The 13,805-nt window shown below is 35.0% G+C and overlaps 1 long non-coding RNA gene across 9 annotated transcripts in view; it reads right to left on the reverse strand.

Moving 5' to 3' along the window:
• Window positions 1–4,384: 4,384 nt before the first annotated feature.
• LOC105475388 (uncharacterized) overlaps window positions 4,385–13,805 on the reverse strand; it is a 79,247-nt gene continuing 69,826 nt past the window's right edge. For all 9 annotated transcript variants that reach the window (XR_011622086.1, XR_011622087.1, XR_003016548.2 and 6 more), the window contains 2 exons: window positions 6,980–7,041; window positions 4,385–4,630 (listed from right to left, as the gene is read on the reverse strand). This is a non-coding gene — a long non-coding RNA (uncharacterized lncRNA). The remainder of the gene's footprint in view (window positions 4,631–6,979; window positions 7,042–13,805) is intronic.

Genomic DNA, 13,805 nt, shown 5'->3' on the forward strand with positions numbered 1-13,805 from the left:
GGAGAGTATCGTTTGGAGCTTAAGAGTGTTGATATGCCAATTTAAAAATAGGCTTGTCTTACACCAAAAATATCTGGATTCCAAAAGGAATGTGATTTTACTTCTAATCAGAAAAACTTGACGGTAAAGAGAAACACACATGTACTCATGCACAATGGCAGCTATGCTTCTGATAATAAAGTCCATAAAAACTTTTTTAACTGAGTTTTTTAATGTCGTTAACCAAGATAAGTGAACACAATGTCGAACTCTCAAAAGAATATGTTCTTACAAATTATCTTCCCAGACAGTTACATTGAATACATTTATCTTACACAAAAGTTGCTCAATAGAAATGTTGGGGCATATATAGAGGGCTGCATTAAAATGAGGAAGTAACAACCTCATCTTTAGAGTACTTTAACTTTTACACAGCCACGTTTGTTCATTTATACAGATGTGGAATCATGGATTGTCATCTAGCAAAAGAGACGATATTTTCATTTATCCATTTATTCTAGAAATACGCAGCACATTTTATATTCCAGGCATGGAGAGTACAAGAATTATAATCTATATTTTTGGCCTTTAAGAATTTCACAGTCTGGTGGAAAAAAACAGGCACAGAGAGAGAGCAGCATTAACACAAAATAGCATGACAACTGCAGGAACAGAAATACGCACAGGAAGCATTCAGGACAGGAAGGTCCCAGTTTTAGGGGTCCAGGAAGACACCTTTTAGGAAGTAACACTTGAGTCTAGAGGGCTAAGTAGGACTAAAGCTGGGAAACTAAAGACTCCTTTGCACATCAAAGCATTATTTATAGAAAACAGCCAAATAGCAAACATATTTGTATTGTTTTATTCAATATTAATATTACTAAACTGAAGTCTCTTCACACAACAAATATTCACAGGTGGTTATTACAGGCAATAAACCATGCTAAGTGATGTTTTAACTATTCCAAATTAAAACTGTTAAAACATATCAATTATTGCTTGGAAAACAGAGTCTCTAAGGGCTCAATCTAACACTAAAACTTGGTCATAAATATATAAAGTCACACACTTACTAGAATTACAGAATATTTAACATTGAAAAGAATATAGCAGAAGCAGCAATGAAATGTATGTATTTTGCCATTGTGTTCACTTATCCCAGTTAACCACATTAAAAAAAAAAATACACATACAATCTAAAGGGTTTGAAAGAGCCTCATCGAATAATGAAGTTTATGATGGCTTTAGCCAAACAAAATAAACCTACAGGTAACAATAAAGTAATTTTCAAGTTCTTCCAAATAAATAGCAGAATATGTCAGCCACCCATGAAGAACATCTTAAAACCACATGGTTCCATTAAAACAGAAAACATTCCAAAATGTGTGGATCTCGATAATATGGGTTAAAATAGTTAAAATATAAGTGATATATCGCTCAAAATGTAACTGAATTTCTTAGTTAATAGAATGTAAGTAAAATCAAATTTATACAAAATTAATTTACCCCCTTCAAATCAAGAATATGTAATTTGTAATATTCTATTGAGAACTGTGAGGCAAATATATAATTTTTACTGAAAGTAGTTCTCCTACCCCTGTGCCTGCCTTGCCCCTATTCCCACTCAACACAGACCTTAAAAAAAGTTTCCTGGATTTGGGCCTAGGCTACATCAGGCTTTAAATATTAGACAACCCGAGGAAGCCTGAATGCAGAGTATAGAGTGACATTGTGTCTTCTGTGTGACTGGTTTCCTTCTTTGCATTGTAATTCCAGCTCTGTACTTTCCTGCTTTGAAATCTTACCGTCCCAGCTTCTTCTCACACAGTTCTCTTTGATCACTTTTTTTGGTCATTAACACCTGATCTCAGGCCCTTTGTCTTCCTTTGAATTGAGCAGTATAGTGCTATAATAATTTAAAACATGGCTTTAGCTATGAAATAAAGAGAGCCCTTTCTCCAAATAAAACTGAGCCTTAACATACTAATATCTCTATGACCCATGATTAAGTTTTACCTACCATAACAATTAAATAAACAGTGTAAGTGTTTCTTTTCAAATGAAGGAACAAATGGAAACGACTCAAGAGCTCCTTTTCATGGGACAGGGAAAGGCCAATAGTAAAATAGTGAAATTTCACGAGAATGGGAGGCAAGGAAGTCAGAATAGACTTCCATTTATTTCGGATTTTTGCCTAGGAAGAGCCCTGAGTGTTTGAGTCTTGCAAGGCTTTCATTCTGGGTGTTCACAGCTGTACTGAGCTCCTGCTCCGTCCCAAGCTTTATTACAGGCACTGGGTCATGCCACAGTGAACAAGACTGCAAGATCAGCAGGCCAAATATGTTTATTTCCGTTTAACAGAAAAGAGAACACAGGGAGCTTGTGCAAGTGAGGTTCCTAAGGTTCTTGGGGATGGTTTTGACAGAACTGCATCAAGACTGAACTTGTCATTTCTGAAAGCATGGATAAACCTGGAGAGAATTTTTTTTTTTTTTTTGAGACAGAGTCTTGCTCTGTTGTCCAGGCTGAAGTGCAATGGCTCCATCTCAGCTCACTGCAACCTCCGTCTTCCAGGTTCAAGCAATTCTCCTGCCTCAGCCTCCCTAGTAGCTGGGACTACAGGCAAGCACCACCATGCCCAGCTAATTTTTTATATTTTTAGTAAAGATGGGGTTTCACCATGCTGGCCAGGCTAGTCTCAAACTCCTGACCACGTGATCCACCTGCCTCGGCCTCCCAAAGTGCTGGGATTACAGGCGTGAGGCACCATGCCCGGCCGAGAATTGTTAAATAAAATAAGCCAGACACAGAAAGACCAATACTGCACAATCTTACTTATATGTGGAATCTTAAAAAGTGGAACTCAGAAGTAGAGAGAGTAGAAGGGTGGTTACCAGGGGGCTGGTAACCCCTCTTGGGTGGTTAGGAAGAGGGCTTGGAGTTCTTGGTTAAAAGATACAAAGTGTCAGTTAGACAGGGGGAATGTTTGGGACTTATATTATATACCATGTGGACGATAGTTAATAACAATGTATTGTATTTTTGAAAACTGCCCAGAGAGTAGATTTTGAGGGTTCTCACCACAAAAAAATGGATAAGTATGTGCAGTGATTGATATGTTAATAGGCCAGATTTAATCATTCCCCAATGTATAAATATATTAAAACATCATGTTGTACCTTATAAATATATAAAATTAAAAAATGATACTTCACCATATACAACAAAAAATAGAATTCAGAATTTCTCATTGCTCTTTGTGAACAGGAACTACAATTTAGACCTTAGACCTATGATTTTTATAAGACATTGTCATATCTTCTTCCATCTTGTATCCATTTATCTTTGCTTCTGTTACTGCTTCACCATTTTTCTCTATCCTTTCCTCTATTTTCCAGCACTTTTTGCACTTTGCTGCTGATATTGTATGTGTTGCTCAATTATTTTAAATACATAGACCCAGTCAGAAATTCCCATGGTAATCTCTACCCTAAGCATGTTGGCCACAATGCCAGGAAGGCAGGAGGTGTGTCAGCACATTGCATAAGTGCCTTGATCATGTAATCAGATACTGTGGTACAGGACAAAGTGAATAGAGGAAGCTCAAGGAACAGGCAAAGTAAAGGGGAAAAGAGGAAATGAACAGAACAGCTACCACATTGCACTGGAAGCCCAATAGATACAACCATGCTGTTATAGTTTGCTGATAGAAAGAGGTTTCAATAAAATTCCGAATCTAATCATGTCAGAAGTTATTAGGCCACTTGATCCATGATCAAAAGCAAGAAATAGATAGGTATTTTGCAACGCAGAGCACGCACCCTGAATTTAGGGTGTGTGTGTGTGTGTGTGTGTGTGTGTGTTTGTGTGTGTGTGTAGGTGCGGGGGTGTTGTCTGGTGAATTCATTGATATTGTTTGTACTTCATTTTTATCTGAAATTCATTGCAGGTTTTGTCTCAAATAATTATAGGAGGATTGGGAAAGTGTGAGAATGTTCTTTCGTACAATCTCTGAAATGTCACTTTTTAAAAATTGAAAGGAAGGGGCTCCCCATTCATACTGGATTTTTCCTATTTTATGCACCATTGTCTTCTGATCACCTCCAAAATCACCTTCACTTAACTTGACATATTTGGCAAAAAATGAGCGATCAGTACACTCTACTTTTATGTACAATAAATATTACAAAATGACTGTGGTGAGGGATAGTTGAGAAAGGCACTAAGTTTCCTCATCTGTCTCTCGTCAAACAGCCTGAAGATTATGACATTTAAAAAAATAATCTCTGTTGTCAGAAGCTTTAATGTTATCAGTTATCTGTACCCAAGACTTTGTAAATAGTGTTAGTATTGCAAAAAGAGACATTTTGGGAATGAGGTCTACAAAACATGTCAGCATTCAGGATATAAGCTCATTCTGTTTATTTCCAGCTTGATTTCTCTAGGAAGGAAATGTATTTATTCTCTTTTCATTTACAGAATCCTCCAGATAAAAGACAATTGTTCGTAAGTCATTCTGCTTGTTCTCTCCATCAAGTTCTTGGCCTTTGAAACTAGTTGTTTTTTTTATTTTATCAAAACTGTATCAATCTTGGATTTTGTAGATGATTCGGGAGAGGAAGGTACAAGAAGGAAAAAAACTGATCCAAATCTATGAAAGCAATGATTTGAAGTACTATTTTGTATAAGTTTGTAAGGACTCTTCAATTACTTAACCAACTGCCCCCAAATTGAATGAATACTAATTTTAAACTGAAGTAATACTCCTAAGATAGTTGTAAAAAACAGTTTGTGAGACAATGTCAGTTATATTTCTTATACTAACATATGTAAATAAACATTTGCATTTTTATTGCTATACTCTTACATAAACTAAAAGTGTAAATATAACTCTAGCAGGTAACCTAAAGTGATATTTCCTTGGAATAATATTCAAACCATTGTCTTTATATTGTGCTTCTAGTCATGATTTTCCATTTTACATATTAATAGTTTTTGTTATTTTCTCTATAAAGTTGAACACACCCTTTATAGATAATCAGGCAAATAATTAAAATGGAAAACATATCTATATAATTTATCCTGCTATCTAAGGATGATCACTCAATTTACCTTTGTATCTTTCTTTCCAGTGAGATACTTATTATTACTTGAGAGTGGCACTTTGCAAAGAGCAACTGTTGCATAGCATCAAAAAATTAAAAAAAAAAAAAAATTGGCCAGGCGCTGTGGCTCACGTCTGTAATCCCAACACTTTGGGAGGCCGAGGTGGGTGGATCACCTGAGGTCAGGAGTTTGAGACCTGCCTGCCTGCCTGACCAACACACAGAAACCCTGTCTCTACTAAAAATACAAAATTAGCCAGGCGTGGTGGTGCATGCTTGTAATCCCAGCTATTCAGGAGGCTGAGGCAGGAGAATTGCTTGAACCCGTGAGGTGGAAGTTGCAGTGAGCCAAGATCGCACCACTGCACTCCAGCCTAGGCAACAAGAGCAAAACTGTCTTCAAATAATAATAATAATAATTTAAAAAATAAATGTTATTAAAATTTTAAGGGATCATAGATTTAATGTAGTTGTACTTCCTAAATTGATCATGACAGTCTAATCCTCTTCATTCATTTAGGCTTTAATTCTACTGGATTTACTTTTTTATTTGGGGTTGGGGGAGAATTTTTCTGATTTTCCAAATACCTTTTATTATATTGCATTTTGTCTGCTATACCTAGATATTGATGAGAGCAAATATCTGCAGAGCATAGTAAAAAAACTTTGATTCGAAATTCAGGCCTTTTGTGCATCTCAAGTTCAAATTTATATAATGATGAGTTCGAGGCCAAGTTTAGAATCCATATAATTACAATCTAACCTTTCAGGGCCCAGGATTCTAACACCTTTTGTTCATATATGAGAAAATGTGACTTGGGTGTGGTGGGTCACACCTGTAATCCCAGTGACACAAGAGGCTGAGGCAGGAGGACTGCTTGAGCCCAGGAATTTGAGAACAGCCTGGGCAACATAGTGAGACCCCATATTTACAAAGCAGTAAAAATAAAACTTAGCTAAGCATGGTGGCACATCATATCTGTAATTTCAGTGATGGGAGTCTGAGGTGGGAGGATCACTTGAGCCTAAGAGGTCGCGGCTACAGTGAGCTATGATTGCACCACTGCACTCTAGCCTGAGTGACAGAGTGAACCCTGTCTGAAAAAACAAAATGGGGTCTTTGATCTCAAAGGTTAATTAAGGCAGCTGAGTGTTGAGAAGTCATTTGAGTGGCAGTGTTTGGAAAATATCTGACAGTGTATGACAGATTCATGGATAATCTATTAGACAATTATTCCCCATTCAGAACTGAAGTTTTAAGGGTAAAAACAGCTGATTACCAAGATAAGGAAGGATATTATAATCAAACAACATTTTGACATTTGGTGTCACTTGGTCTGAGAACAAGGATAAAGAATAATGCCTGGATGATAAATAAGATAGTTTCCTCATCTAGTCAATAACCTGCACTGTAGTGCTCTTCACATAAGAGATTTAATGAGGCTTAAGTGAAATGGTTAATGTGTTAGCTCTCTGACTGCTAATCAAATATATTATTGGGTACTTACTACTAAGCACAATGATGACTGCAAAGCCATAATCATTTCTCTCCAGGGGCTTCTAATTTAGTGGCTAATGAGAACTATAATCTGTAAGGGAGGCATAGAAGTAGTGGTGATACAAGAATAGGTATAAACTGAACAATGAGGGGACATAAGCCTTAAGTTATGCTTTGGACATAAAAACTCAATGTGGTCAAAAGACCAAGAGTCTGATGGAGTCAGCTTCTAATTGCTGTAGAATCCTGAGCAAAGCATTTGGCTTTATGTGTGACTTGAGGTGGCTCTATTTATTAATTTGCATTTGTTTTGAATTAATTACTTTATGCATGTGTGTGTCAGTCTGATTTTCATAATCACAACTCATCCAAGGATTTTCTCAAAAGTCAGACCTACCTAGAATATCTGTACCAATGAACTCACGAAGAATGGTTCAACGTTGGAGAGAATGCTGAGATCTAAGGGAAAAGATACAACAGATCACAAGAAATTATTATGAACAGTTATATGCTAGCAATTTGCAAAAACCTAGATGAAATGGATAAATTACTGAACATGTGCAATCTTCCAAGATTGAATTATTAAGAAATAGAAAATCTGAACACATCTCTCAATTGCCTATACTGGTACCTAGAAATGTATTTTATTGCATTACGTATTGAAACAATTCATTCGGTCAATTTCATGGAAAGCCTTCAATGTGACAGGCCCTAAGATGAACAAGGGTAAACTGGCTAACACTGAGTCATGACCTGCAAATAACTATGCCAAACCTCCAAGGGAATTTATATTGTAATGTGCCAAAGCTTCTATTTAGCATTAAGGCAATGGAATAGAGTTTTTATTTGAGCTATCATCAAGAAAAGTAGATGTGACCGTTTTGGACACGGTGTTGTATATGATCTCTTTGATCCTGCAGATATTTTAACACTACAATTAGCACATAGTAGCTAAATAAATTCAATCAGTTCTGTGTTGTGAATTGGTATGCATGTAATACAAACATAAAATTTAGCGACTGTTATTTCCTAGTGACCTCTGACCTTGGTCATTGCAATTCTTATCTCATCTCTGATTTCCTCCAAATTCCAATATTCAAATATCCGTTTATATCATGTCTGTCCTCTATGTTAAGGTCTTTAGATTGAATGTCTAAAGGTGATTTACTGCCAAAATGGCAAAATGTGGATAAACATTGAAGCTGAGGTATGATCACCTGGGCTCATTATACCATTATCTCTACTCTCTTAAATGTCCACAACATAAAGTCAAAAGACAAAAAATAATAATGAAAGATATTTTAGATATTGTCTTTATGAACAAAATGAGTATAAAGTTGACTTTTAACTGTACAGGAAGAAAAGTTTACAGAAAGACTGAGCAGGCCTAACTGTATCTGCTGTCGATCAAAAACACAAGTATCACAAATATTTTCTGCTTTATGAATTTTGCTTGCATTTAACAATCAATCTCCTATGTTTCAAAGTTTCCTGGAAGGGGTAATGTCATATAAACCTTAATCCAGAGTTAGACCTTGAAATCTTAGCTGCTTAAATCACTCATTGCTATATTGTGGTCATTGTTATTAACTTAAAATTCAAATCCCACAGGTCTGTGTTTCATTTTTAGCACATCACTTCTAGTAGGGACCAGATGTTTCCTTTAGACTAGATTATGGCTTCTTATTTGCTTCTCTTTTTTATCTTAAAATTTATACCTACCAATAGCTTCCATGCGATCATTTGCAGGGCATTACAGTATAGAGTCCTTGAACTGGCAGCTTGGAATAATCTCTTAAGGACAAGGAAGGAAGCTCTAAGGGAATAGTGTGGAAAGGGAAAGAGAAGGAGACAAACAGTATATGGAGATACCAGATGAAGCTAAGAAAAAAATAGACAGCACACTCCAAACTTGCTTAATTGTGATCTCCATGCAAAGTAAAAAAAAAAAAAAAAGTCTATGGGAAACATTCCAATTTGCATTGTAAGTGTAGCTTAGTATTCAGGTAAACTTTTAATAATTGTCTTTAAAATATAGCTGAGTATTTCCATGGCTTAATATTCTCCTTGTATTATTAAATTTTTCTATTATGTATCATTTAAGGGGAAAAGCAAAAACACAGACAATGTTATTCACTGTACTTCTTTTGATGTAAACAAAACAAAATATATAACTTCTAGATAAAAAGCAAACTAAAAATATTAGTGAAAGTCCCCAACCTTAATTTTAAGAGCTTCCAAAATTGCTTACATGTGTGTTCTGTAATGCAAAAGGTGTTCAAGTTTATGGATCAATTAAGACATTAAGGTAATAAACCAGAATTAAAACCAAGTATTAGCATATACTTTATATATTAATTTTGGTCAGAAATATTCCATCAAAGATTAAAATTTTGTATCACATCTACAAACAGAAAGGCAAGGGTTAATGTCACTAACCTGAGCTCACTTCTTTCAGGAATCTATGACTACAGTCCCTAATTTTGATAATATATCAAACAAGTATGAACAGAAAATGTGTAAGTTTTCTTTGTCATCTAAGAGACTATAGCAATGAGTTATTAAATGGCTATTTGAAATGTATCTCACACACAATTATAAAAATATCTTGTTATATAATATTATTAGGTCTTAGGTTTTTTGCTAAAAATGTTTCAATTTTGATAGAGATGAAATCTCTTCTCCTATGCCCTCATATTTATGACTGATTTCTGGCTATATGTTGTGTCACCTCCTGAACCATGGATATGACCACTGATTATAATCTGAATTTGGTAACAAGATACATGAACAGGACATGCCACCCCTTATCTTCCTCTAATTGTAAATTGTTATAAAGAATATACAATATTTGCTAAAATAAAAGTATTTCTTAGAGGTACCTAGATCATAACCCCAAAATAGTATGGCAAAACATATTCAATTTATAAACTTAGAGTTCCAGGGTAAAGCATACAGATCTGGCAATTTAATGCCAATTTATGAATAAGGAAATGGGAGATCATGGAAAATAATGAATTGCAAAGTTTAAAATAATAATAATAGAAACATCAAGGCAAAAGATACCACAGATACCTTGAATATCATTGTAAGGTTCTTTTTTACAAATCTGGGACACTTAGGTTTTCAAGGACAGTTGGAAATAATGAAGCAGTGAGGAATTATAAGCCAAGATATGCCAAACAGGAAGAGAATAAACCTTTGCACTAACCTTTCATACCTTTTCAGTGTCTTCCCAATTCTTACTGAATGGATACCTTGGCCAAGCATTTAACATTTTCTGTGATATTTCCTCAGTTTTCTTCTTTTTTTTTCCCCAAATTTGAAAATGATTTCCTACTTCTTGAGTTGGCAGAGCTTCAGGCAAACTTAATGCCTCTCTGCTTCATGTACATATCCCATATGTTTAAGGGCCTCCAAGTCTTTTTTTAAACCGTTTGCTCTGCCTAGAAGCTCATTTCTTTCCCTTTCCACATGTTCAAATCCTGTCGATTTTTTCAAAGCTTTACATAATATCCTGTTATCTCTGCATTTCCTCATCTCATTCTGAGATGTCAAAGCAAATTATTTATGCATATCTTATGGTTTAATAATTAGCTACTTTCTATTATAACTCTCATCTGTCTACTATTATAATGCAGTTTTTCCCAACCACTGGTTTCCAATATTCAAGGATTAACAATAAAAAAACTGGTAAATGTGTCTGTTTCCATTTCGATTTTAAAATCCATTCGGACTCTAACTGCTTAAAAAGGAAAACAGTTTGAGATCCTCTTAGTGGTTATCAAATGAGCACACATTAAACTTATCAAACTGAACAGTCCTAGCTGTAAGGAGACCTTCAAACTTTATTCAATTTTACATCGTTATTATTATTACTTTTAAAGTTATTTTAGATATCATTGGTTAAAGGTATTGGCAAATATAAGTATATTGAAAATCACAGTTGAAAGTAGAGAAATCTCTCTCTGTAAATTTACAACACCATCTTTATTGGATTTGAAAATTACATTCAGTTGATTTGTATTCCAACAAAGCAAGAAGTGTTGTCTGGTATTTCAAAACCAATTATCAAAAAGAAAATGTAGTATCATATATATATATATATATATACACACACATATTTAATGTTTTATTTATTAGCATAAAAATAATTCACATGGATGGAGAAGTATATTTATTAAGCAAACTGCACCTTCTTTCTTACCTCATAATTAAGAAATTAAATACTAGAAATATGAAAAACAAAATAATACAATTTAAAGTGTGAAATACAAAAATTCAAATAGCAATTAATGAAAGAAGTGTTTATCTATATTTGATGACCAAAAAGGTAGTTAAATTTCAGGTTACTTTTCACTATATATTTGGTTCTAAAACACAGTACATTAAAACTTAATTTATGTGTTAACACATTATGCTTTTATTAGCTGATTATTTTAGAGTAAAATTTATTTGTTAGTATGAAAAAATCAAATTTAGCTCTTCATTGGGGTATTATTAAAGAATACATAATCCTTAACAATTTATTAATATAATTAAAAATCTAACTTTATCTTATAATATTAAAATGAATAATATTTTTAAGAACTGGAGGGTTTACATAAATATAAAAATGGGCCACAGGTCAGAAAATGTTTGGAAATATTACTTGAAAATAAGAATAACAAAAACTAAATTAATAAATGCTTTATGCTTACTGGGAGATGTAATATATCAACCAATAAATAGATAAGTAAATACATAAAGTGGAAGGAGAAAATAGCCCCTGAGGTCATCCTCTAGAAGTTGAGGACATCTGGCTGATAGCCAGCAACGAAGGAGAACCTGTCTTACTACCGTAAGGAACTCAATTCTGTCAACAATCTTGTGAACTTAAAAGGGACCCCAAGTGCCAAATCAGAATTCAACTCAACCAAAACTTTGATTTTAGTCTTGTGAGACACTGAGAAGAGAATCCAGCCATTCCATGCTCAACTTCTGACACACAGAACTATGAGGTAATTAATGGGTATGACTTTAAACCATTCAGTTTTTGGTAATTTGTTATGCAGCGACAGAAAATGAATACATTAGGGGTGCTATTTTATTTTTTTTGCTATTCATTCCTATCATTTTATGTATCATGACAAACAATTTTTTTTTTTTTTTTTTTGAGACTGTTGCCCAGGCTGGAGTACAGTGGCACGATCTCAGCTCTCAGCAAACTCCGCCTCCCGGGTTCACGCCATTGTCCTGCCTCAGCCTCCCGAGTAGCTGGGACTACAGGCACCCACCACCACGCCTGGCCAATTTTTTGTATTTTTAGTAGAGACGGGGTTTCACCGTGTTAGCCAGGATGGTCTCAATCTCCTGACCTCGTGATCCACCCGCCTCGGCCTCCCAAAGTGCTGGGATTACAGGCGTGAGCCACTGTGCTCGGCCAACAAACAATTTTAAGCTGTGTATGGGACTATAGATTTTTCATTCCTCACAGATATTATTTCATAGAATTAAAGTTCATCATTAAACTGTAAACATTTTTCATTGTAAATTAATGTGAAAAGTAAATATATGAGAAATAGTTTATTCAACTGGCCAACAGATATTTCTGGTGTGTTTTCTATGTGCTGAGTAGTCTTCTAAGCAGTGTGGATATGGCAGTGAACAAGACAGTAAAACTTCCCTGGCCTCAAGGAGCTTACATTTTCATGTGAAAGATATTAAAGATTTTTAAAATACCACACAAACTAATGTGCAATAAAATGAGGTAGCATAAATAAATAAATGCAATAAAGTGGGTTAGATGATAGAGTGTGACGACAGGTTATTTGAAATAGTAGCTAAATGAAGACAGAGAGCAGAACAGGCACACAAGTGTATGAGTGCAAAGGATTCTAAGTAGACTGAACAGCCAGTGCAAGGTCCACAGGCGGAATATAGTTTGGCATTTTCCAGAAGGGGCTGTGTATTTTGGTAGAGTACATGAAGTGAAATATGGTAAAAGATAAGGCTGGAGAACTAATCAAGGGCCAAATCATGTGACGTATTATAGATTCTGAATATCTGAAGATAATCTCTACTTCTGAACCCTTTATTAGAATACTTTGAAGACATTTAATATTTTAATATTTATCTTTTTCCCTTTTTTCAGACACTCTGTTGCCCAGGCTCAAGTGCAGTGACGCAGTCATAGCTCACTGCAGCCTTGACTTCCCGGGCTCAAGTGACCCTCCCATCTCAGCGTGCCAAGTAGCTGGAACTACAAGCACATGCCACTGCATCTGGCTAATTTTGTTTATTTTTTGTAGAGACAGGTCTCGCTATGTTGTCAGGGGAGCTGGTCTCAAACGCCTAGGCTCAAGAAATCTTCCTGCTTCAGCTTCCCAAAGTGCTGGGATTACAGGCATGAGCCACCGCACCCTGGCCTAATGTTTATCTTTTATAAAGACATACTTACTGAAGTTATCTTAGAGTTTAGTGTGTGAAGAAATATGATGTCTTCTGAAGGACTGCTACATTTTCTTGTATCTGATGAGAGATTTGAAACACAAAGCAGTTGCTTTGTGGTCCTGGCTGCCAGGAGACACCAAGCTTGAGCTCCAGTGAACTAACTGTCCTTAGCTAAGGTTTTGGGAAAAATTCATCTCCTCTCCTTCATGACTATTTTCTTTGTTATTTATTTTATGTCACCATTGATTTTATGTTATTCACTGCTGTTTCAAATACCTTTGGAAATAAGTACAATTTTAAAAAATCAATAAAATCACCACATTTGCCAATCTGAAATATTTCTTTCTAAAACCATGATTCATATGAAATCCATTTATTAAATAATTGTTTAGTATCTGGGAACTATCTGTTAAATTAAACGAATAAGCCCTCAATTACACCAATGAGGTTAAATATGTTTCTAAGTATGATAAAATAAGATTTAAATGGACAGGTAAAATAAAGCCTGATATGTAATATTATGGGAGGTCAATACAGGAGTGGTTTTTGCTGCCCAAGGGGAAATGAAGAAGATAGTACAGAAATAAGGTGCTGCCACTGAATCTTAAGGTAACACCACTGTGTGCTACTGAATATGGTAATGCTTGCTGTACACTGCCCAATACTAAAGGGTGTCGTTCATATTATATATTACCAAATAGTATCCAATTTCATACAACTTATTATTAAAATAGTAATACAATATATTATCAAATATACAATATTGTACAGCAAGCATACTTATAAATATA

Source organism: Macaca nemestrina, chromosome 4, assembly GCF_043159975.1.
Source record: "Macaca nemestrina isolate mMacNem1 chromosome 4, mMacNem.hap1, whole genome shotgun sequence".
Classification (NCBI taxonomy): Eukaryota; Metazoa; Chordata; class Mammalia; order Primates; family Cercopithecidae; genus Macaca; species Macaca nemestrina.